At 35.2% G+C, this 25500-nt stretch overlaps 1 protein-coding gene across 4 annotated transcripts in view; it reads left to right on the forward strand.

The window, feature by feature from the left end:
* The window catches only part of NTRK3 (neurotrophic receptor tyrosine kinase 3), a 472049-nt gene that overhangs the window by 396631 nt on the left and 49918 nt on the right, over window positions 1-25500 (forward strand). The window lies entirely within an intron of this gene.

A 25500-nucleotide genomic window follows, 5' to 3' on the forward strand; every position in this document is an offset into this window, starting at 1 on the left:
AGACTGGCAACAGTTCATGTTCTTTCCCCTTAATTGCATCTCATGCTCATTCCTTCATGCACACATACACAGAGACACACACTCACACATGGAGTTACATCATACAGGCACTATTTCTCATTTGTGCTAATCCCTATCTCTGATATAAACTGATTCTAAAAAAAAAAATCTGTTCCCAAGTGTAGGACTTCATTCCATCTCCAAAAAAATAAATTGACAATCACTAAAAAGCAAAGGAAAATAACAAGGATAATTAAAGACTAACAGAACATGACTCATAGGGGGAATTAAAGAGAACTTAATGAATATGGTTGAGAGGAAGGATACCAAGAGAGTGTTTGCCAATTGCTTATATACCATGTAGAAGAGTGAAGGTTAGACTGGAAGATATTTCTTGGACTATAATCAAAAACAAAGCTTCTCTTCTTTTTTTCCCCTTGCTTCTACATAATGATTCATTTTTCCAGTCATCACAATGACTTTCATAGGGCTTTCAATGATCCTTTGCTCAAAAAGTCATAGAGAACTTATGGCATCTATTTGGCTAAATCTATAACAGCAATGTTACTATGGAAGGAAAGGATTTGCTCCTTACTTCAGAAAAATGAAAGAGGGAAGGCAAAAGGAAATCAGAGAAGATAGCTAAAATAAATTTTGGAGATAGGTACTGCCACAGACAGATGTACATCTGGATAGCATAAAAAGTATTGGATTTGGAATCAGAAAGCTTGGATTCAGATTCCAGCCTGGGATCTACTGGTTGTGTGACCTTGGTCAAGTTCTTTCTTCTCTCAGAGTTTGTTTTTTTTGTTTGTTCATTTGTTTTGTTTTGTTGTTATTCTTTTCCTTCTTTAAAATGAAGAGGTTGGCCTAGATTATCCTAAAGGTCCTTTCCTGTTCCAACATCCTGTGCATATATGATGATAATAATAGGCATTTTGAGTATTGGGTACATTTGTTAATTGTAAAAGGGGAAAGGATGAAATAGAAATGTAAGGGATATGTTGGGGAGGAGTGGTTTTAATTTTGATGAGATGAGGGATCACTGGTTTCATCTTCTGTGTGGGTTATGGATGATTGCACTGTATGTAACTAATGCAAAAATTCCCATATATATATTTTTGTGTTCCTGGCCCAAGACTGCCAGACAAGGGATGTGATTAATAGTAGTTCCCTCTATTTGACTCAGTCTAATAGTGCCACCAGAAGGGAGATGACCTAATGTCAAACAATGGTTCCACAAGAGATTTGATGTGAGAGGTAGCCCAGAGCCAAAAAAAAATCTTCTTATCAACATCTCTGCCCATTTTACATTTCATGGAAAAGCATCTGAATGGAGGAGTTACTGAGAGTTTCCTGGGTCATGGACCCCATTAGGATACCTTGAATAAACTTGCTTTGGTGCCATTTAATTGCCTTCTGTACTATGTGAATTGATTTCTTTGGCCTGAGCTCAAATTTATGTTGATGTTGATGGAGGCAGAGGTATGACTTTGCTCTCATCCTTCCCAAAGCTTTTGCAGCAGGACAGTGAATTGGTTGCCTATGCTAATCAGGTCTATTCACCATGTGCACTGGCTCCTTAGTCCACTAAAGCAGCTTAGGAAAATGTCTTTCACTAGAATGAGTGCAAAGTGGGCATCACATTAGCTTGTAAACTAAATATTGGCCTTGATTATTCTCTATTTTTTATTTTATCTTCTAATTAACATTAATTATTGGTCAAATTGTTCTTCTCCCTCTCTGCATAATTCTTTTCACCTCCTTTTATCCCTGTGCTTTAGAGTTCAACAACTCTCTCTTCTCCCAGGGGAAAGTATGGATTGTTAATCAATCCAACTAGTATTACATTAAGTACACTTTGAATGCAGGGTAGCTAGGTGGTGAAGAGGATAAACCACAGGGATTGGAGTCATGGAGACTTGAGTTGACATTATTAGGGTGACCTTAGGCAAGTCACTTAACCCCTTTTGCCTTAGTTTCCCTCATCTATGAAATAAAGGAAATGACAAATCTCTCTAGTATCTTTGCCAAGAAAATTTCAAGTGGGAAGAGTCAGACATGACTGAAATGACTGAACAACATATCCATCAAGTTCCAGACTACTATCTACAAGGTTAGGTAGTCTTGTAGATAGAAGCAGAAGCATGACTTAGCTCTCATCCTACCTAAAGCTTCTGCAGCAGGAGAGAAAATTGGTTGCCTGTGTTAATCAAGTCTGTTCACCTTATGCACTGTCTCCTGAGTACAGTGGGATCGTAATTGACCTTTTCCTCAAAGGTAGTTTATATAGTACATTGAAATAAAAAATAATCATAGGAAAGTAGATAAAGATCTGGAAGGTACTTAGAGATCTTCTGCAGTCTAATTCCTCTATTGTATAAATGTGACAAGTGAGGTTCAGGGATACTAAGTGATTTGACCAAAGTTATAGAAGAAGTAGCAGAACTAGGATTTTTAACACAGGCTTTGTTATTTTGAATTCAGTATTCTAAGTGAATGATTTTCCCCCCTTTCACATTGCTTCCTAAATCAAATTAGAGGATCAGAATAGAAATCTCCACCAATTCTGTGATTCCTGAACAGAAAACTGACAGCATTCCTGGCATCTTCAAGTTTCTAGTTCATGGCTTGGAGTGGGTATTATTTTATGGACTTAACTCTTTCAAGAGTTGTGTCATTTGTTACAAGGGAATGGGGAGAAAAATATGTGAAAGGTTGTTTAAAAAAATTCATTGGTCACCCTAGAACAACTCTTTGAAACATGTAGCTATATCTTTTCTTGTAAAAAAAAAGAACATTCATATAAAAAATGTGCAATAATAGCATAATAGATTCAGATTTAGAAGGTCTTCTGAGTTTGTGCAGGGGTCCTAATCACAGGTTTCTCTCCCTAAATCTCTTAGAACTGCCTGTCTTCCTTAATTTTCAATTAGTGGAGGTTGAAAGTGAACCCTACCAAGGTGTTCTATTTTGAATTCAAACTCTCAGTTCACATAGAAGCTAGACTCTTTCCCTGTTGATAAAGTTAGAATGATGGATTTGCCCTAGATGCAGCAACCTATATAGGAATGATCTACTGCTACTATATCGCCACCACTACTATTTATGATATTTATCATTATTAATCTACATCTGCGATATTATCATATTAGTGAACTTCCACTGAGGAAAACCTTTCTAGAAATGACAACCCTTTGGAGTCTCAGTTTCATCATGTATGGTGAAGTGAATAGAGCACTGAGCTTGGAATCAGGAGGACTTACATTCCTGAGTTTGATCTGATCTGATACTTATGAGCTGTGTGACCTTGGGCAAGTCACTTGATGCCCCTTGTCTCAGTTTCTCATCTGTAAAAGTATGGAGGGGCAGCTAGGTGGTACAGTGGATAGTGCACTTGCTCTAGAGTCAGGAGGGCCTGAGTTCAAATCTGACCTCAAACAGTTAATAATTACCCTACTGTGTGACCTTGGGCAAGTCACTTAACCCCATTGCTTTGCAACCCCCCCCCCAACCCCCAAACAAACAAAAGTATGGCAAAAGAAATTTTATACCACTTTAATATTGTCAAGAAAATTCCAAATGGGGTCATGAAGAGGAAATAACTGAACCAATTCATCACCTATAAAATAAAGGGGTTAGTCTATATGACCTTGAATCCCTTCCTCTTCTAGGTCACTGAATCTCTGAATTCCAATCAGCAACTATTTCCCAATTTAGTCTTAGAGACTTTGCTGTGGCACTAAGGAAGAACTAATTTGTCGGGGGCCATGTTGCTAGGATGTGTCATAGATAGGACATGAATCCAGGTCTTCTTGACTCACATACTGGACTCATTATCCATTTACTCTTACACAATGGTCTCAGAATAATTTACATAGCTATTCTTAGTTGCCTTAAAAATGTAATTAACTGAATGTCATGTGGAGAACCTAGCTGGATCATTATCAAGTAAGATGATTCCTCCCTTAGACCCCAATGTAGTTACAATCCTGACCAGCTTGGTGCCTTTAAATTGATTGCCTTCAGATTCTGTCTTGGGCTCTAACCTGAAATAAGTGGAGCTTTCAGGCATCCTATGCAGGTTTTCTCTCTGTGGTAGCAACAGGTATGTCCTTACGTTCCCTCTGGTGAATCCTAGAGCTAAGTTTAGTTTCAGGTGATTTATATAAGATATTGTTGAGTACATAGCAGCTGAAGCTCAGACAAAATGCAGTAATTTTTGATATTCTGGGAACACTGGAGGATTCCATCTGAAAACTGACGCAATGTGACAGGTTCGCAGCTCTCTGCTGCCCTGTGTTTACTTAAATCTGTCGGATCTAGGTGTTTGCTCACTGTTCATGCCTAGCACAGCTAAATACAGACAAGTGAGGAATCTGAGCACAGAGTGATTGTGTTTGTGTGTGTGTGTGTGTGTGTGTGTGTGTGTGTGTGTGTGTGTCTGTGTGTGTGTGTGTAGGCTTGCCTAATGTGTATTCCAGAGCAGGATTAACTCCTCCTTGTTTTCCTCCTCTTCCATTTTTAATCTCTTAAAAACAAAGAAAAACACCATCTGGCTCATGCCTAAGTGGGTTGCAAACGGTTTACAAAGGTGAACTGCTTAATTTCCTGTTACACATTTATACAGAGAAAACAAACATTCATACAACAAAGCAAAAGAGTCATTTGTTCCTCTCTTCTTCTAAGACTGTATCTAAAGAATGATGCCTCCTTCCCTTTGTGGACCATGTGTGGAGTCATATCAGTGGATGCATTTTAACTTGACTGACATGCCAAAAAAAACTTTGTCCACCTGTTTTAACCAAACCCAACCCCAAACCTGAAATTATATACTAAGTAGGAATTAAATTGAAGGCTAAAGAGGGAGAACCTGGGATAAACCTGGGGGGAGAAAAGGTCAAGATGGGAAAAAGAGTAAAAAGGACACCAATATTTATTAAGGACCTACTATGTGCTAAGCACTCTAGTCAATGTTTAGCAAAAAGTTGTCCTTTCAGTACTTTTGATTAGTCTACTCATAGGAATCATACTGATTATTATTAATTCAGTGGAAAGAAATTTTCTGGAGTGCTCTCTCATTCCCTGTCTTACTTTTACCTCCTCACACATACCCTCAAATCCCTAAACCATTTAAAGACAATCCAAAGGGAAGACATATCACAGACATTTCACTAAGGAAGATATTTATTAGAATGGAGGATATCAGTTGTTCCTATATTGAATGATTTTTAGAGAGAAAGTAATTTGATATCCACCCAATGGTCTGTTCACTACACCTATGTTTTGTGCTTTTAAAAAAAAATATTGGCAGTTAACAGTATATAATATGCAAAGATATCACATGAGGACTGTTTTATGGTATGTTGGCAGGTTGCATTCTCTTTGAAACTTGTGTGACCTCCTGTGACTAGTATCCAATACCCAGCTCATCGCTATTTCTACCTGTGCCCATTATGGTTAGGAGTCATGAGCATTTGATCCCACCTCTCCACTCTAAATCTCCAGGAGAGTTCAGCCTGGAAAAACATTAGGAAAAGGTTATTTTTTACAATACTTTGGTTTTTTTCAGAATTTTATTGAATTTTTAAAAATATTTTTACTTAAAGTTTTGAGTTTGAAATTCTATCCCTCCCTTCCACCCTGCCCTCTGCCCTTAGATGATAAGCAATCAGGTTATACATGTACATATGTAAAATTACCATATTATTAATTTTGTATAAGAAGAATAAAAGAAAAAATGAAAGAAAGTGAAAAATAGCACGCTTCAGTTTGTATTCAATCAATATCACTTCTTTGGAGGCAGATAGTATGCTTCATCATTAGTCCTTTGGGATTGTCTTAGATAAATGTGTTCCTGAGAATAGTTGTCATTCACAGTTCTTCATCCAATAGTATTGCTGTTACTATGTATAATGTTCTTCTGGTTCTGTTCACTTCACTATACATTAGTGCATGCAAGTCTTTCCAAGTTCTTATGAAATTGTCCTGCTTATCATTTTTATAGCACAATAATATTCCATATGCAACAGTTTGTTTCTCCATTCCTTAATTGACATCCTCTTGATTTCCAATCTTTAGCCATCACAAAAACTGCTCTATTTTGAACAACTATATCCTTTTATCTTTTTTTGGATATCTTTGGGATAGAGACCTAGAAGTGGTATTGTTGGATCATTTGCACTATTTTATAGGTCCTTGGGCATAGTTCCAAATTGTTCCTCAGAAAGGCTGAATTAATTCACAATTCCACCAATAGTACATTAATATCCCAGTTTTCCCATATTCCCTCCATCATCCAACATTTTCCTTTTTTTCTCATATTAGACACTCTAAGAGATGTGAACAAATATCTCTGATAAAAGGCTCATTTCTCAAGTGGTCAATTGTATTAAAAAAAAACAAGTCATTCCTCAAAGATAAATGATCAAAAGAAATGAATGGGCAATTTTCAGAACGAGCAATCAAAGCTATCTAAAGATATATCTAAAGAGCAGAGAAATGCAAATTAAAGCAACTGTGATATTTGTTTCTCAGTTTTCTGCTTTTCTTATAACTTTTGATTGCATTGGTTGTTTGTGCAAAAACTTTTTAATTTTATATAAGTAAAAATCACGTATTTTACAATTTGTCATGTTCTCTATATCTTCTTTGGTCCTAAATCTTTCCTTATACATAAATATAACAGATTAACTATTCCATGGTATCTTAATTTGCTTATGGTGTCACCCTTTGTGTGTAGATCATATACACATTTTGATCTTATCTTGGTATATATGGTATAAGATGTTGGTCTCAACTAGCTTCTACCATACTATTTTCCAGTTTTCCCAGTAGTTTTTGTCAAATGATCAGTTTTTGTTCTAAAAACATAGATCTTTTGATTTATCATATAATAAATTACTATGATCATTTACTACGATGTGATATGTACCAATTCTGTGATCCACTACTTTATTATTTAGCCTGTACCAGATTGTTTTGTTATATAATACAGTTTGAGAATTGGTATGGTTAGACTACTTTCTTTTATATATTTTTTTCATTGATTCCCTAGATATCTTTGAGCTTTTGTTCTTCCAGGTGAATTTTGTTATTCTTTTTTCTACTTCTATAAAATACTTTTTGGTAGTGTGATTGGTATAAAACTGAACAAATTGATTTGCTTATTATATTGATTCAGCCCTTTCATGAGCAATTAATATTTTTCCAGTTGCTTAGATCTCACTTTATTTGTGTGAAAAGTCTTTTATACTTGTGTTCATGTAATTTGTCTTGGCAGGCAAACTTTTTCATATTGTCTGCAGTTATTTTAAATAGAATTTTTCTTCCTATCTTTTGCTACTGTATTTTGTTGGTAATATAAAGAAATTCTGATGATTTAATGTGGGTTGATTTTTCTGTTCTGCAACTTTGCTAAAGTTGTTAATAGTTTCAAGTTGTTTTTTTAGGTTATTCTGTAGAATTTTCTAAGTATAACATCATATCATTTGCAGAGCGATAGATTTGTTTCTTTATTGCCTATTCAAATTCCTCTAATTTTTTTCTTCTCTTATTACTATAGCTATCATTTCTAATACAGTATTTAAAAATAGAGGTGATAAGGATTCTAGTTTGTCCCCATTATAGATGATGTTTGCTGATAGTTTTAAATAAATATTGAATATTATTAGATAAGTATTAGACAAATGACAAATATCATTTTAAGGTCTCCATTTATTTCTATGTTCTCTAGTGTTTTTAATAGGAATGGGTGCTGTATTTTGTCAAAGGTTTTTTTTTAACCTATTGAGATAATCATAGTATTTATGTTGGTTTTATTATTCAGAGGGTCAATTATACTGATAGTTTTCCTAATGTTAAAAATCAATCTTGTATTCATGTTATAAATCTCACCTTGTCATAGCATTTGATCCTTGTGATAAATTGCTGTACTTTTCTGTTTCTTTTATTTTGTATCAGTGTCCATTAGGGATGTTAGTCCTTAAATTTCCTTCTCTTTTCTGTCTCTCCCTGATTTGGGCATCAGAACCATATTTGTGTCATAAAAGAAGTTTGATAGGATTCTACCTATATTTTTAAATAATTAATTTAGTCCATGGATTAAGTGTATTTTAAATGTGTTAGAATTTTCTTATGAATTCATCTGGTCCTGAGGATTATTTTAGGAAACTCATCGATGCCTTGTTCAATTTATTTTTTCTAAGATTGGATTATTCATGTATTTCATTTCTTCTTTTTATCTGGCACATTTTTGTAGATATTCATCCATTTCATTTAGATTGCCAAATTGATTGACATATAATTGAGCAAAACATTTCCTAATGATTGTCTTAATTTCCTCTTCACTGGTAGTGAATTTACCCTTTTCATTTTTGATACTAGTAACTTGGTTTTCTTCTTTACTTTTTTAAACCAAATTATCAATGGTTTATCTATTTTATTATTTTCTTTCATAAAACCTGATTCCAATTTTTTCATTAGTATGATGGTATTCTTATTTCTAATTTGGTGTTTAATTGGGAATTTTAAATTTTGTTCTTTTTCTGTTTTTTAATTGCATACCTAATTCATTGATCTACTTTTCTCTGTTTTATTAATGTATAGAATTATTAGAATTAGAATGAGCAATTAGAAATATAAATTTTTACCAAAGTACTGCTTTAGCTGCATCCCATAAATGTTGGTATGTTGTCTTGTTGTTGTCATTTTCCTTATTAAAATTATGAATTGTTTCTATGATTTGTTCTTTGACCCACATATTTTTAGGATTAGGTTATTTACTTTCAAATTAATTTTTAACTTCTCTTCCCATTGTTTATTATAGAATGTAAATTTATTCCAGTATGATTGAAAAGGTTGCATTTACTGTTGTTTTTCTGAACTTCTTTTTTGATGCTTTTGTCCTAATACAAATGCAGTAAAAAGAATATTATTTTCTATTTCCATTCAGTTTTCTCCAGATATCGATCATATTTAACTTTTCAAGAATTTTATTCACCTCCTTAAATTCTTTCTTGTTATTTTTATTGGATTTATCTAATTCTGAGAGGGGAGAGTTGATGTCCCCTCACTTCAGTATAATTTTATCTATTTCTTCCTATAACTCATTCAATTTCTTCTTCAAAAATGTATATACTTTACCATTTGATGCAGATTCATATATTTAGTTTTATATGATTCCATTATCTATAGTACCTTTCATCCAGATATAATTTCTTTCTTTTTTCTTTTAATCTATTTTTGCTATTGCTTTGTCTGTTCTCATGACTACTGTCTTTCTTTGCTACACTTGAGGCATAATAGATTCTACTCCACTCCCTTATCTTTACCCTTTCTGTATTTCTCTGCTTCAAATGTGTTTCTTGTAAGCATTATATTGTAGGATTCTGTTTTTTTAAGACATTCTGCTGTCTACTTCCATTTTATGGATGAGTTCATTCCATTTATATTCATAGTTATAATAACTGTGCAGTTCCCTCCATGCTATTATTCACTCATTGATCCATTTCTCTCTTAAACCCTAATTCTTTCACTTTTCACAAGTATTTTACTTTTGATCATCCCCTTCTCCAATATACACTCCTGCTTCTAATTTCCTCCCTTTTTATGTCCTTATGGGGCAAAATAGATTTCTAAATACAACTGTATGTATGTTATTCACTCTTTGATGGGAGTAAGTTTTAAGTTTTACCTGCCACTGCACTTTCACTCTATTATAATAATTATTTCATGCCTCTTTTTGTGTAGGGTAATTTAATCCATTCAGTCTTTCCCTTTCTTCTTTTTTCTGTGTAATTTTCTTTCCCATCCTTCTATTTTATTTATTTTGAGGAGTCATACCATATCCACACCCTCATTCTACATACACCTAACTGTTCTTTTTTTTTAATTTAAGGCAATCAGGTTAAGTGATTTGCCCAAGATCACACAAATGGCAATTATTAAATATCTGAGGCTGGATTTGAAATCAGGTTTTCCTGACTCCAGGGCCAGTGCTTTATCCATTGGGGAACCTGGCTGACCCTCCTGATTGCTCTTAAAGTAATAAATTTGTTAAAAATTACAGATATTACTTTACCATATAGAACTATAAACATTTTAACATTATTGAATTTTTTATGTTTTCTCATTCTTGTTTTTTAAACTTTTTTTTACTTTGAGTCTTGTATTTGAAGTTCAGATTTTTTATTAAGCTCTGGTCTTTTAATTAGTCCCTTAATTAAAAATTCATTTCCTACCTGAAAGATTATATTCAGTTTTGCTGGGTAGATGATTCTTGGTTGTAATCCTGATTCCTTTGCCTTCTGGTATATTGTATTCCAACCCCTGTGATCCTTTAATGTAGAAGCTGCTAAATCCTGTGTAATCCTCACTGTAGCTTCATGATATTTAATTGCTTCTTTTTTTTGGCAATCCTTTTAGCTTAATCTGTGACCTCTGGAATTTGGTTATGATATTCCTGGAAATTTTCATTTTGGAATCTCTTTTAGTCAGTAATCAGAAGATTCCATTAATTTCTATTTTGCCTTCTGGTTGTACTAAATCAGGGCAGTTTTCATGGATTAATTTCTCAAAATATTTTTGTTCTTGTCTTTTTAAATTTTTTTTAATCTTGATTTTCAGGGTGTCCATTAGTTCTTATAGTATTCTACTGGATCTATTTTCTAGGTCAGTTGTTTTTCCAGTGAGAAATTTCACATTCTCTCCTTTTTTCACTTTTTGCATTTTATTTTATCATATCTTGATGTCTCATAGAGTCAGTTTCCACTTATTTAATTCTAGTTTTTTAGGAATTATTTTCTTAAGTGAGATTTCATATTTCCTTTGACATTTGGCTAATTCTATTTCTTAAGGAATTATTTTCCTTGGTAAAATTTTATATATCTTTTTCCATGCTACTGACTAATCTTTCTTGATTGTCTTGAAATACTCTAATGTTTTTTTTTCTTAATCTTTCTTCTATTTTTCTAATTTGTTTCTTAAAATCCCTTTTTAACCTCTTCCAGTAAATCTTTTTGGACCTAATACCAAATTGCATTTTTTTGATGCTTCACATGTAGTCATTTTAACATGATATTCCTCTTCTAATTTTATGCCTTGATCCTCCCTAGCACCCTAGCAACTTTCTATAAATTAAGACTTTTTTGTTAGTTTTATTACTCATTTTTTCTGCTTTTTTGGTAATTTGGTGTTTTTTGTAGGTTTTTGCGAGGCAAATGGGGTTACATGGCTTGCCCAAGGCCACACAGCTAGGTAATTATTAAGTGTCTGAGGCCGGATTTGAGCTCAGGTACTCCTGACTCCAGGGCCGGTGCTCTATCCACTGCACCACCTAGCCGCTTCAGATTTGGTGTTTTTAATGGGAAAGTTGGGTTCTGTTCCTGTACTGTCCCAAACTTTGTATGCTGGGGCTCTTGGTTTTACTTCTAACTTTCACTGAACTTCAGAATTTAGCTTCTTGAGTAGACTTTCCTTCTGACTTGTACTGAAGTAGGGTCATCCTCTTGGCCTTCCCTGGGTATGGGGTTTAGATGCTGGTCTGCTATAGGGTATCAGTCTTGCTCTTCCTGCACTGCTATGGACCTGGGGGAAGAATCTTGTGTCTGGGTTGCCTCAGGGGTAGACCCTATTTTGGGGTTATCATGGAAACAGTCTCTTCTGTTTGGCCCCAGGTGTCCAGTTCTTGCTATTGGTCAGCCCCACAGTGGGACTTCACTATTAGTCAGTAATAGGATCAAGACCTGGTGTTTTGTGGTAGGGATGGGGTCAGTGGTGTGGAACCTTGCCGCACAGACTGCTCCCTTGCCTAATGGGCTGCTAGTTTGCAAGAGGATTGGTGGTGCATTGTCCCAAACTTTATCTTGTCCTTGGCCCTCTGCTATGGGGCTGGCTTCTCCTGCTGTTTTTGGACCTTGTTCTCTTCCCACCCTACAATAGACTTTTCCCAAAAGGCTGGTAAGTTGCTTTCCTGCTCCTAGATCAATCTGAGGTGGTTTTCTAATAGTTTGGAGGGGACTTTAGAAGGACTTCAGAGGGTTCCTTCCTCATTCTACCATCTTGGCACCAGTAATATTAGTTACACATTTTAAAAGTTACTATTCTTTGTTTAATCAGTATTTTTGGCTTGATAATGAACAGACAGATGTATTAGCTACATTTTCTAGCTTAGTGGGGTTGCTCTCAACCATCTGGAAAACTCAGAAGAGAAGATTCCTCATAGACCTTTAGATGAGAATGATAAATGTTCCTGAAGAAGAATTACTAACAAGGGAGCTTTGCCTGTCAGCAGAATCTAGGGGAATAGTATCAGACTATTTAACTCATGTCAATGACTTTATGCACCAACAGATGGGTGCCACATATTTCTGGTTATTGTCTCTACATGCATCTAACCACATCAGTATGCTGAGGTTAAGCAGTGTATTCAAACTGAACCTAGATGTTATTTGCTGTGTGGTTGTTTGGCAAGATGGCAAGAAATTCAGAGCTGTGAGAAACCTGCTTTCTTTCTCCTAGTGTATGAATTTATTATGGTCTGCCAAGGATCAGGGGCTTGGATCATTGACTGAGGATCAGATTATCTTATCTGTTTTGGATATAATACAATGACCCTCATAGACCAGGGTCCTATTGTCTTCTGTTGGGAATTAATGGATCTTAGGGGGTGGAGTTGTTTTAGCAGAGTTTCCTATGTGGCAATAGTGATTAACAAAACCTGGTACCATTCATATAGGTAGAGGGCTATAATGCTCCAGAATCAGGAATAGTGAGGAGTACAGTATAGTGAACAGCCAACTAAACGTAACACTGGAAGCACCAGGACCCATTGTGTAATAACTTGGCACAGAAAGAATTTGCCTTGCCTGCTCCTCTGCTGTACTCTCAATGCCAGGTTAGTGCCTGAGGACAGTTGAATGAAACTATAAATCATAAAATAAGAGGCAAATCATCCTATCACCACATCCCCAGTCAGAGGTTCCATTGTGTCTGAATGTTATAGTAAATAGGTTTTGTGATAGTTTGGAAAACAAACAAACAAACCAAAAACAAACTTAAATGTTGAAACCCATTAAGGTGCATAAAGAGATGTCAGAATGAATGCCCACCAAAATGACTCTCGAATCCTATTTCTAAAACTGTAAAACACCAGTAGATTTTAAGAGTTGTCCTGTTTTTAATGCTATAATCTGATAGGACATAGTGTAAAGTAAAGAACATTGGAGATACTTGAGTTCTTTTATGAGATTTATCATGCTCTTTCTGTGACAATCCTTGATAAGTTGAAATCTCACTTAAACTCAGTTTTCTCATTTATAAAATAGGAAGCTTAGAGTAGATGGTTACTAAGATCTCATCTAATTTTAAACTGCTATAATTTTTTTTAAAAAACTATTGAATAATGATATGTATATGTGTGTATTTTTATATATGGGAAGATCAATGTCAAAAGGAAATATAGGAATAAGACAGAGTTGGATACCAGATGGTTTATCTGATGAGGTGAAGATCCCAGCCACACCTCTAAGTTTTGAGCTCCCAGCATTTTCTTATCTCCTCATGAAAATGACCCAGAGTTTTGTTTTAAACAGATTTATTCACTTCACTCCTTATTAAATAAAATGATTGAGATTTGGTCTGATCCTACCTCCATATTTGTATCCCACCTTGAAAGGCTTCTTCTGAAAGCAGCTTTTTAAAATATTCATTAACTGGTTTATGGTTTTTTTTGTATTTTCTCCTAGAAAGATAATTCTCTTAATTCTTTCTACTAGCCTGTCCTTTCCTCCTTCACTTTTCGTTCAGCTCCCACTTCCTTTGATTTCCAATTCTTATTCTTGGAGATGGAGTTTGTTTCTATTTAGTGCCAGGTTGGATGATGGTGAGAGAGTTTCACCCTATCATTATGGATTATAGGCTCAGAATATAAGGAGGACTGGAAGGGAATCATTGTTTTAGATCAAAGAACATTCCTCTAGGTAACCAGTGTGAGAAATGTGTCAACAATTACTATTTTTATGGGTCTGTGCTAATGGTAGTAAATGTACCAAATTGTGAAGTAATATCCAATGCAAAACAAAACATGGTTTTATGCTTAAAGTGGGACTTGGGATAGAGATGATTTTTTTTTAAAGGTTTCATTTAATTTTGAAGAATTTTTTGAGGGACGGACTAGTATATTGATTAGGGTAGGAAACTGAACCTCAGGAGATTTGACTTTAACTTGTTTGCCAAAAAAATTAAAATAGAAGCCTGAAGTTTTAGTCTTTCATGCTAATATATAGTTGTGTGCCCATGGATCAGACAGTCACCTACAAAATGTAAAGATTGTCTTAGATAGACTGGGTCCTTCAAGTTCTACCTGGATTTTTATTGTTCTTGTTCAGTTAGGTTTCTTATTAAAGTGACAAAATGCAATTAAATTGACAAATAACAATGACAGTTATAGTGGTGTTCTGGTTTGCTAACAAGCTTTGTACTTTACAACATACTTTTGGTCACAAATCTGAGATTTGTTCTTTGTTTTTTCTTCCTCATTTTCCTGTCTAATCTCTCTGGGACTCTTGGTTGTCAGGTTGCAAGTACCTATATGTAGATATAATTGCCATTCAAGAAATCTCTGCAGTACTAAGGGATACCTGGTGTTTCTAGGACACATGGTAGTGGACTTTTAAGAGGAGGTAGACCAAATTCTGAATAAATTTGCTGGGAAGCCTGGCATTTATAGCTAATGCCCAAGTCAGCAACCTGTCCATGAAGTGCAGGCAAGGTAATTCAGTTCAATTCAATCCAATGTTAGGTACTTACCAACATCTGAGATTCTGAATCAAGGGGAGCTGGGTTTGATTTCTGTTCACCTCTGACACATACAGACTTGCACATTGGGCAAGTCAAGCTCACAGTGCCTCTAAACAATTCTCCAATACTCACTCTTAAATGACAGAATATTTGCTAAAATGCACTGGTGGAAGGAATTTCCGCATGGGAAAATTTCTATACCATTAGGTATAACTAGGCCAAGACTCTTCCCTCCATCCCCTCATCAAGGGATGTCAGGCACTTTGCTTAGCATTGGGAACAGTAAAACAAAAATCCAAACAGTTCTTCCCTTCAAAGAGCTTGAATTCTTCAGGGGGAAACAATATTCAGATAAGTAAATACCAAAGTAAAAAAAGGTAAATATAAAGTAATTTTAAAGGAGGAAGCATTCACAACTGAGGAATGCAAATAAACTTTTTGAAAGAGAGGACACTTAAACTACTACTAGAAGGAGGTTATTAGTCTTCAGTGAGGGCATTCTAGGTATGGGAGCCAGCCTTTGCTATCTGTGACTAAGCTAAATTTGGGGAGAGGAGCTAAAAATATTGATAGGAAAGGTTTTGCCTCTAGCATTTCGTTTTCAGAAAAGAATGTGTTGGAGTTGGTATACTTCTTATGGCTTCCCCTTTTCCAGCTTCAAAGATATATTTTTCCATAAAATTCGAATCAGTCCAATAAACATTTTATATTTAGCAAAGAAGTTCAAGAATTTTTTTGTGTGTTATGGACCAGATATGATAACAAAAATGGGAAAAAAAGTCTCTACCTCCAAAGAACTTTCATTTAATTGTAGAGATACTAGATATACATAGATAAGTAGAGTGCAAGTACATTTTTGGAGAAAGAAAGCACTGTAAATTTGGGGAATGGAGGTCAGAGGAGGTTTCACAAGATGAGAGACTTGCATTTCCAGCATGAGGTCAAGGATGGGAGCAAACTGTGAAGAAGCAGAAGATGCCATGTTGAGTTAGGGAAAATAGCTTATGGTCCAGTTTCATTGAAATTTGGAAGACAAAAATGAAGGGTTAATTTAAAGAAGACTAGGAAGGTAAATTAGAACCAGATTATGGAGGAACTCAATACCAGTCTTATGAATTCGTACTTTATCTAAAGGTCATTAAAGCCTTGGAAGTAGGATTATATTTTTAAGCAGGAGAATGACATGGACTAGCCTGTGTCTTTGGACAGAATTTTGTAGCCAGAACTGTGTCTTAAAATAGTTTATAAACGAAGGATTAGTATTTATGCTATATTAACAGTCCAGGATCCCTGCTCCCCTCTCTCAAATCATTTTTTCTCCTACTAGTCACAAAGAAATTGGTGGCTGCCTTTAGTATTTCAGGAATACCATTCTCAGATATTGGGGTGAGCTATCCAGATAATCAATGGGAGTTCTATAGGATTAGTTATGGTCCAGAGCTAGGGGTTTAGAAACTTTTTGCAGTATGAGTCTGTGACCTTGAATTGGAATAACAACATGGTTTAGGGTCAGCATGAGTTTTTCTGGTTGAATATCAGGCCACTTTATCCCAGCAGTGGCAGAAACAATCAAAAAATGCCAGATCATTCAATTTTAAAGAAGCATGAAGTTGGAAAGAATTTTAAAATGTCATCCAATTCACCCTCACTGACCTCAGGTGGCTCTGTACTCAAATTATCTCATACAGATGGTTTGCTTGTTTTATTCTCAGACATCTCTAGGGATGGGCATTCTAGAGATTTCTTCAATTGTTACATTCAAGATATAACACCTTTTTATTCATTGTGAGTTCATAGTTATGTCTAACTTAATTCCTTACTGTAAAATCCATTTCCTCTTTTTTCCTTAATAGAAATGGAGAATATTTGTGGTATAAGGAGTTATCAGTTCTTTAAGGGGATTTTTTTTATTTTTATAGTTTATATCATAACACCTTGCACACAATAGGTACCTAATAAGTGTTTGTTGAATTGAATGAATTATGCAAAATGCTTAAAGGAAGATAATTGAAGCAAATCATATGAAACTAATTGTGTTTCATAAAGCACTCCCTATTCTTTCCAGCCTTCCTTTTGCTTATCTAATAGGAACATTTTTTTGAAGAGATGAGTCTTGGAATAAATGGATATATCCCTTTGAGGATAGTAATCTCTTTTCTAAAGCAATTTCCTCTCTTAATCAATTAATGATCATTCAACAAAGCCATTATTAAATTCTTGTTATGTGTCAGTCACTGTGATAGGTGCTATGTATACAGACACAAAAACTAAATAGTCCTAACCCTTAAGGAACTCTTCTGAGAATCTTATCTTTCCTCCCATTTAACTTGTCCATGATTTACTGTGATTTGGAAATATGGTGATTTAATCATAGGGAGGTCCATGGATGAGTTGGGTACTGTTAATATTCAGCCCACGGAGAAAGTTATTTGAATATCAAAGATGATAGCAGATATGCAATAAGAGTTATCCAAAGGGATTGATTGGAGTGAGGTAATTAGGAATAGGGAAGTGATACAAGTGGCAGAATGAGGTTTTAAAATTAACTACAAGGAAGGAGAGGAAAGAGTTACAGAAGAAGAGAAGTACTGTCGAAGATGGTGAATTAGGAGCCATGGAAGGGAATCATTTTCTACCTTCAGTTTGGTAATTCTTTTACTTACGTTGTTGGTAGTATGTGTTTAATAATTGGAATTTTGTTTTCTTGGTGAAAAACCTTTTTGTTCTAAAAGAACAATATAATATATATAAAGATACATAAATTTCTATACAAATATCTTCCTTATTAGCAGTAATTAAGATATTTGCATGTAGGGTGAACATAATAATAGCCTGACTTGTTCCTGTTTTGAAAATTATGTTTTTTCCTAATTTGTTTTTAAAGTCAAAGCTTCTGAACTCATCCTGAAACTTAATATGAAGAGGATGAGGACAAGAAGAAGGAAAAGATGGGGTTAGGATTATAGTCAAAGATGGAAGTTATTAGTCTTATTTCTTAAAATTTTGTTACCAGAATAAGGGAAATCCAAAAGGATTGGGATAGAGATAGTGCAGGGCAGGAAGAACAAGAGACAACATTGGAATCTAAATACAACCTAAAGGAATGAGAAGAGAGGGTTGTAGAAGGAAGAAGTAGTTAATCCAATCAGGCTAGTTGAACCCCAAAAGAAAACAAATAAAGATTAATGGGATTCCCACGAATTGCCCCATAAAATAATCAGTGAGGGAATTTTATATAATTGATCTTAAATATATTTGTTAACAGGTTGGGCATTTCTCATGAGGCTATCATATCAAAAATGAAAATGGAAGGTATAGAACCAGGAGAAATGGGTACAAGGTGCAAAGAGATAGCAACCATTAGGACTAGGTTTTTGTTAGTCATATCATGTTGGTTGGTAAGAACCAATTTTTAAATTTTAGGGGAAGCATTTACAACTCAATAATCAGCAAACCTCATATAAATTACAACTTGATTTTACTGTTGTTGTTTAGTTGACTTTCTAGAATGAAAGTGATGGTGAAATGGTAATAATGAAGATGAAATATGTGTCGTGAATCCATTTTTTCCCCTGAGAGTTTGATTCTTCAACATTTATTAACATATTTCTGATTAGAGCTTTCCAAAGGTAGAATGGACTGCCTTGGGAGGTAATGAGGGTCCCCTCCACAGGACATCTTAGGGTAGGCACTAGGTGACATCTTACTGAGTATGTTGAAGAACAGATTCTTTTCCAGAAATGAATTGATTTAGGTGTACTTTGAGGTCTCTTCTTTTTGTGATTCTTTGTGATTCTTGCACAACCAGAGAAATTCATTTACCCTTTATTTGTAGTCTAAGGAAAAAAAGAGAGTGGGTTAAAGACTTTTATTGACTATTTTTAAAGGTATATCCCTGCAGTGGGCAATGGGACACCAAAGGGTTGAAGGGGTACAGGCCAAGGAAAGAAGGAATAAAGAGGAAATGTCAAATGGGTCTAAGTTTGGATTTCTAAGGGTTCGATTTTTCCTTTTTGTTGTCACCATGGCCCAAAGTACAGAGAGGCAACTTGGCATTATAGATAGAGAGCTAGCCTTGATGTTAGAAAGACTTGTATTCAAGTCTAGCCTCTGACTAGCCTTATGATCATAGACAAGTTCTTAAGTTATAAATAAGTTGTTGATTTGCATTGATGAAGGGAATTTCTGTACTAGAAGCCCCTTTTATTTGAGAGCTTATAACAAGAAAATAATTATATATGACCCAATTTACATAATTTTAGAATATTCCTCTAACATCTGGAGACTAGTTTGTTTTGCTTCATGTTAATTGTTCATTTCTAAAAGATAAATTCAAGGTTATCTCTGGTACCATGAAGGTGAAAACAAGAGTAGAGATAAAATTGGGTTTAATCCCAGCACCTATCACCATTCTGTCCTTTAATCTATACTGAAAGGGTGAATTGTAATTTAAACAAGTATTTCTTAATTTTGTTTGATTTCTCTAATCTAGGTGGTGCAGTGGATAGAGCACCAGCCTGGAGTCAGGAGTACTTAATTTCAAATCTGGCCTCAGACATTTAATAATTACCTAGCTGTGTGGCCTTTGGGCAAGCCACTTAACCCCATTGCCTTGCAAAAAAAAAGAGGGGAATTCCCTCCCCTCAGTTTTCCAACATCATATTTCCTATGGAAGCTGAAAGGGGTATTATTTCCTCTCTCCTACTGAGCTATTACCATGGGGACCTTGGCCAGCTTCATTAATTCCAGGGGTAGCTAAGAGTGCTGTTCTTCTTCTGGTGATTCTTATGTCTATACGTGCCAACCCCTTTCCCCTCTATGGTAGACTCAACATTCTCAGCTGTCCCTCATAGCTTTCTGCCCAACAGGATGAAATTATCACTACCTTTGTCAGTGTTCTGGTGTTCACTCTACTTTGTTCCATAGCAGTGGGGACATTTGGTCTTGTTCACAGCCAAAAAATGATTTTTCTTTTCCTTTCTCCACCCTGTTTTCTTGGCACCAAGAATTACTTATTCCACCCCAGTAATTGTACTTGTTCTTGCATTTCATTTGGCAAATTTTCAGCCTGGACTAGTTTGAATGGTTCTGCATTTTCTGAGGAAAAGAAAGTAATGAACTTGATGGTGGGACAAGTGAAAGAGTGCTGAATTTGGAGGTAGAATCCTGGTTCTGTCCCTTTTAACATGTATGACTTGACAGGTCTAATCTCTCTGGGTCTCAATATCCTCAGTTGTGAACTGATGACTTCAAAGATCACTCATAGCTCTTAAAAAGTGACCTATAATGTAGGTATACATTGTTCAAATGAGACAACATTGAAGAATCAAGTTCACAGGTAGTATAGTTATTATAGTTTTGTTTCTTCTAGGTCTAGAATTTATATGGTTTAGGTCATGATTTTCTTTACTCACTGAGCTTTTCTGTTCATAGGAATATCCATTCATTAGGTACTGGACTTATATGCTTCCAGAATTCAAAAACCTGGTAGGAAATGAATAAAGAGAAAACTTTAGATGGGACTGAATCCAGTGGATAGCTACTAATTTACCTTCCTGCTTAGAGTTCTTTATTTGGAATAGAAATCTCTTAGTCGAATTACCTAGAAGATCAGTTACCAAGGGATAGATATAATGGATTATAAGAACAACCAGCAAGTATTTGGAAAAGATCCAAAAGAGCAGGGCAGCTAGGTAGTGCAGTGAATAGAGCACTGGCCATGGAGAATAGGACCTGAGTTCAAATTCTACTTTAGACACTTAATAATTACCTAGCTGTGTGACCTTAATTAAGTCACTTAACCCCATTGCCTTGAGGGAGAGAGAGAGAGAGAGAGAGAGAGAGAGAGAGAGAGAGAGAGAGAGATTCAAAAGACCATGGAAAAGAACAAGACCCAAATGAGACATGACCCAGAGGGAAACATGCCTATTCCAAAAAAAAATGTAGATAGTCTAAAAGAGTATGTGAAAACTACTCACTTCTTTGCTTATGGCAGCCTCATTAGCTGACCCATTTCAATTTTTGGTGTGAAATATTTTATTACAAAGGAAAAAACAGAAACATGTGACTAGATTCTGCTTTAAGCATATTTATATGTAACTTTCTCTGACACTCCTCTAGAGTATAATGACAAATCAAATAGAAGAGAAAGTACCTTAGATATGTCATGTCATCACCTTGGCTTCTCCTTTAAAACACTGTTTCCACATGGGATTTACTTGGATTTTTGCCAGTAGTCTAAGCTTTATCTTTAGCTTGAGGTACTGTTATTTTAGTCACCTGAAAATGAATTTCTTCCCAAGTTTTGCCTTTGTTTGGTTTAGGAAAGCATGGGTATAACCATCCACAATTTACCTAGAGCCTAGTAACATATAATTCAGTAAAACATTTTTCTATAAAAATGAAACAGATATATTTCTCTCTGTACCTTTCTATAACTCATGGTTCATCAATGCGAATTTTAAATTCCTAGACCTATAGAAAATACACAGAATTTCATATAGCCCTACATGGCTCATTATATTTATTGAAACATGCCTATGTAAATTCTCCCTCCCTTATGATTAAAGATTTATTCTCTCCCTCCCCTATGATTTAGTTAACCTAGATAATTTGTTATACCAACATGAAACAAAACCCATCATCCTGGAAAACATGGCTATTCAGAATGGAACTCATGCTTTTCTTGCCATTATATGCTGTTGACCTCCTATTCCACTTTATAACAATCAATCATCAACATGGTTATGCCACTTACCATATTACTGCTGACCATATTTGCCATGACTCCAAAGCATTGCTGGCCCTATTAGAATACAATTTTCTATTCAATAACATTCATTGCTTCTCCACTTTCACTGACCTGCTTTCCTCCTCACTGTTATCTTAAGTATACTGTCAAGGAACTATGAATCTCGTTTTTTGTCATGCTGAAACCCTCTGGTAACCTGGACATCTCTGAATTCCATTTCCTCTCTTTTCCTTCTATTATTCTCAATATAACAACTTCCAACCCTGGATCAATTCCATTGCCTGCTTACCTCTTTTTGCATCTATTTTACGGTGATTTTTTTATAAGAGGGAGTTCTAGAGCAATGTCAGTTTGACCAGTCATAGATTTGGAGTCTAGCTAAAACTCCTGAATCATGTCTTCCAAATAAGATTACTGCTACTCCATAATTTGTTCTTTACCTCACATTCCCTCTGAGGGCTTTTAGCTACCCTTCTCCAGCTCTTAGTCTTTTCCCACACAATTTCTTCCTTATAATTAAAAAAATTCTCTGTTCAACATCACTTGAATATTTTATTACTACTATGCTAATTCGCATTGTTTAATTGTGCCAAAAGGACATTGGCCTTTCAGTCAGAAGATCTGACTACTAGTCAAATTAATAGATGTATAGCCTTGAATAATTCACTTAATCTCTCTGAGTTTTAGTTTCCTTTATCTGTAAAATTAAGTTATGACCAAAAATGTGTTGGTGAATGTTTAACAACTGGCTTACCCCCCAAGAAAAAAAATCTGTATGGCACACTTTAAAATTTAATCTTAGCTTTTATCAGTTTCACCATCATTAAATCTAGATAATCAACAAAATAACACATCAAAATGTAATTTAAAGCCTTTGCTGATTTCCATGTTCACACTGAAAATTTAACAATAGTCTTTTGTTAGCCAGTTCAAGTTGGCCCCAATACCCTCTGGTGACAGACCCTTTTAATGTCAAAGGATTTTTCTGAGAATCAAGTACAAAGTAAGTATTGAACCATGAAAGTCAAGAGGCCTGGATCTATTCTTGATTTTCTAACTAGCTTAGTGATCTTGGGCAAATCATTAAATATCTCTAGGTCACAATTAACTCATTGATAAAATCATGGAGTTGTTCTTAGTGACTTTTGAGTCATTTTCTATCCATACATAAGGTAGTATAGAATTTATAATACTATAAATGTATACAAAAGTGCTATGAAAACGTACGTATCTAAGTGTGGATGATACGCAATCACTGGTAGGCACATTTAACTAGAAATATAAAACATCAAGCAAGATTACACATCTATTCCCTTTTCCATCTCAACAAGTTCACAATTCTGGATTTATCCTCTCACCTTTTTTTGAATTGTTGAAAGACTAGATTTCTTGTCCCCCCAACACCCTTTTCTCTCCACCCCATCTCTTGCTGCACTGTAACCATCTTACTTTATTACTGGTTTTCTTTTTCATTAGCATCCTTAACTCCAGGGGTGTGCTAGTGAATGTTTAACAACTAGCTCTCTGGGGAAAAAATTGTATACAAGCATACTTTTAAGTTTAATTTGTATTATTAACATTTTCACCATCTCTTTTTAAAGTCTAGATAATTAATAAAACTATATAATAGTCCCTGGTTTTTATATTTGTTGATTTCTGGGGTGTGAATGCTTTCACTGAAAGTTAAATCTCATGAGCTGGTTTGATTTGGCTCCAGCAAACCTATTTAATGTCTCCCTCTCCATTGGCCTTCTACCTTTAAAAAAAACCATTATTCTTTTGCATATTAAGAGGATCTTTTCATGACTTGGTTCTCTCTTTTAACCATCATTTCTCTTGTACTCATGATTGCTAAACTTCAGGAAAAAATAGTCTGATATCTACTACCTCAAAAGCCTTGCCAGCAGACTCCCTGTAATCCCTTTCAAGAATCTAATTTTGCTTCTGATTACCACATAGAAATTGCTTTCTCTAAGATTATCAATATTCTACAAATAGACAAATCAAATAGACTTTACTTACATGTAATTCTCCTTGAACTTTTGACTGAATGATTTAAATGTTATAGAACTCTGAGGTCATCTAGATAACCACCACCCTTTAAAATCTTCCTTCCTTAAAATTCTAATTTGTGATCTGGGTGACATTTCCCCATATTTTTAAAGCCCCTCCCTTGTCTGTCTTATTTCTTTCTCTGGTTCTGTTTTCTCCCACTTATGGTTAAGGGCTCTGTTTTTCTGTTTCTACATTTGTCTTTGTGGAACTGATTCCAAAATCTATAACTTCAGCCTCCCTTTTTTAGCTGCCAATAAGGATCTCCATTAAGTTATTCTACAAGCACCTGCAATTTAACATGCTGAAATTCAAACTAATCTTCCTTCCCTTGACATCCCTCTTCAATTTAGCCATTTCTATCAAACACTTTCATTCTCTTTCACTCGAAGGCTTATGACCTTCATTAGAAACATTTGGATCTTTTAATTTTCCACCACCCACACGCAATTGCTGGCCAATTCTTCAATCTTAGTATTGCTCCTCTCTTTACATTTCTGTTGTTGACCTAATCCATGCCTCAATCATCTCACATCTGGGTTGCTATAATAGCTTGCCAGTTATTCTCTTTACTATTTATATTCTCTAATTTCAAGTTCTCATAGTACTCAACTGTATCCTTAGGCAAATTTCCTTTATATTCATTATCTGTTTCAGAGCCTTCAGTGACTTATTGGTTGCCTATCATTGAATGCTGAAAAGACCAATCTACCAATTTCCTTTTTCCTAATTCCTTACCATCCCCACTTCATGACTTCCATTTTCCTTTGCACATAACTTACATGTTCCCACATTAGTGCCTTTTCAGCTGTGTTTCCCTTCCTTTGTCATCAACCTTCTCTCTGTTTTCTCTAACCCAGCACAAAACTCACTCTTTCTCTGACCAGGAAGTTTCTGATTAAACCCTAATTTTGTTTACTTTTCTGCTCAGCATTCCATCTTAACTCTACTAATACTAATTTGCTAATACATTGTTTCATAAAAAAATGTACTTCTGTTTTTTTCCCATGTGAGTCTTCTGTCTCCCCAAATAAACTGTGAAGGCTGGGGTTATATCTTATACCTAGAGTCGATATAAATTAATAAAAGTCACCTATTAAACATACCTGAAAATAGTTTTATTTCCTCAAAAAAACAGTTTCCTCAAAAAAGACTTGGCTCAGGAATTGATTTTCATGAAGAATGTCTATTCCCTCCCTTTCCCCCACAAAATAGTGGAATTTAATGAAGCCATTTTGGCACTCATGTAAAAGAAAATGAACAGGATCTTCTGGTCCCCTCAGTGCCATTTTCTTAAATTCTTTAGCACAATTTAACAGAATGGTAAACTGACTAGGAAAAAAAATGGCTTTCTTCACAGTCTGATGAAGGGTAAATTCTAGGGGGGATATGAGAACAAATGTAACTGTAAAATTCTTTTACCTGAGGGACTGGAATTCATGGGCTCCAATGAAACCAGCTTCCTTTTAGTGGAACTGGTTGGCCAGGCAGAGAAGCCCATTATCAGGAAGAAGGCCAAGATTTTTTGAAAATAGTCAACAGTATCCTGGAGACACTAAACTAATGGAAACATTGTCTCCTGCATTTTAGTTGCCTCCTGAATTTCTTAATAAAAAGTGTTGCCTGGAAAGACACATTTCCATGTCTGTCCAGCCAATGCAGGTGAGGAGGAAAAAATCTCTGACCAATAATCTAAGATGAGTAATTTAGGCTCTATGGTGAGTAGTTCCTTGTTAGAAAGTATTTTAGCAGATGATGCTTACTGGTGGCATTGGAGAGCTATGAGGATTATTGTGGACAGGGTAAGGCATACTGTTCAGTTAAAGACCCACCCTCTCCCTTCTTCTCCCTTCTTTCATTCTCCCATGACTCCTTCCTTTCCCCACTTCCCTTCTCTT

Source organism: Macrotis lagotis, chromosome 4, assembly GCF_037893015.1.
Source record: "Macrotis lagotis isolate mMagLag1 chromosome 4, bilby.v1.9.chrom.fasta, whole genome shotgun sequence".
NCBI lineage: Eukaryota > Metazoa > Chordata > Mammalia > Peramelemorphia > Peramelidae > Macrotis > Macrotis lagotis.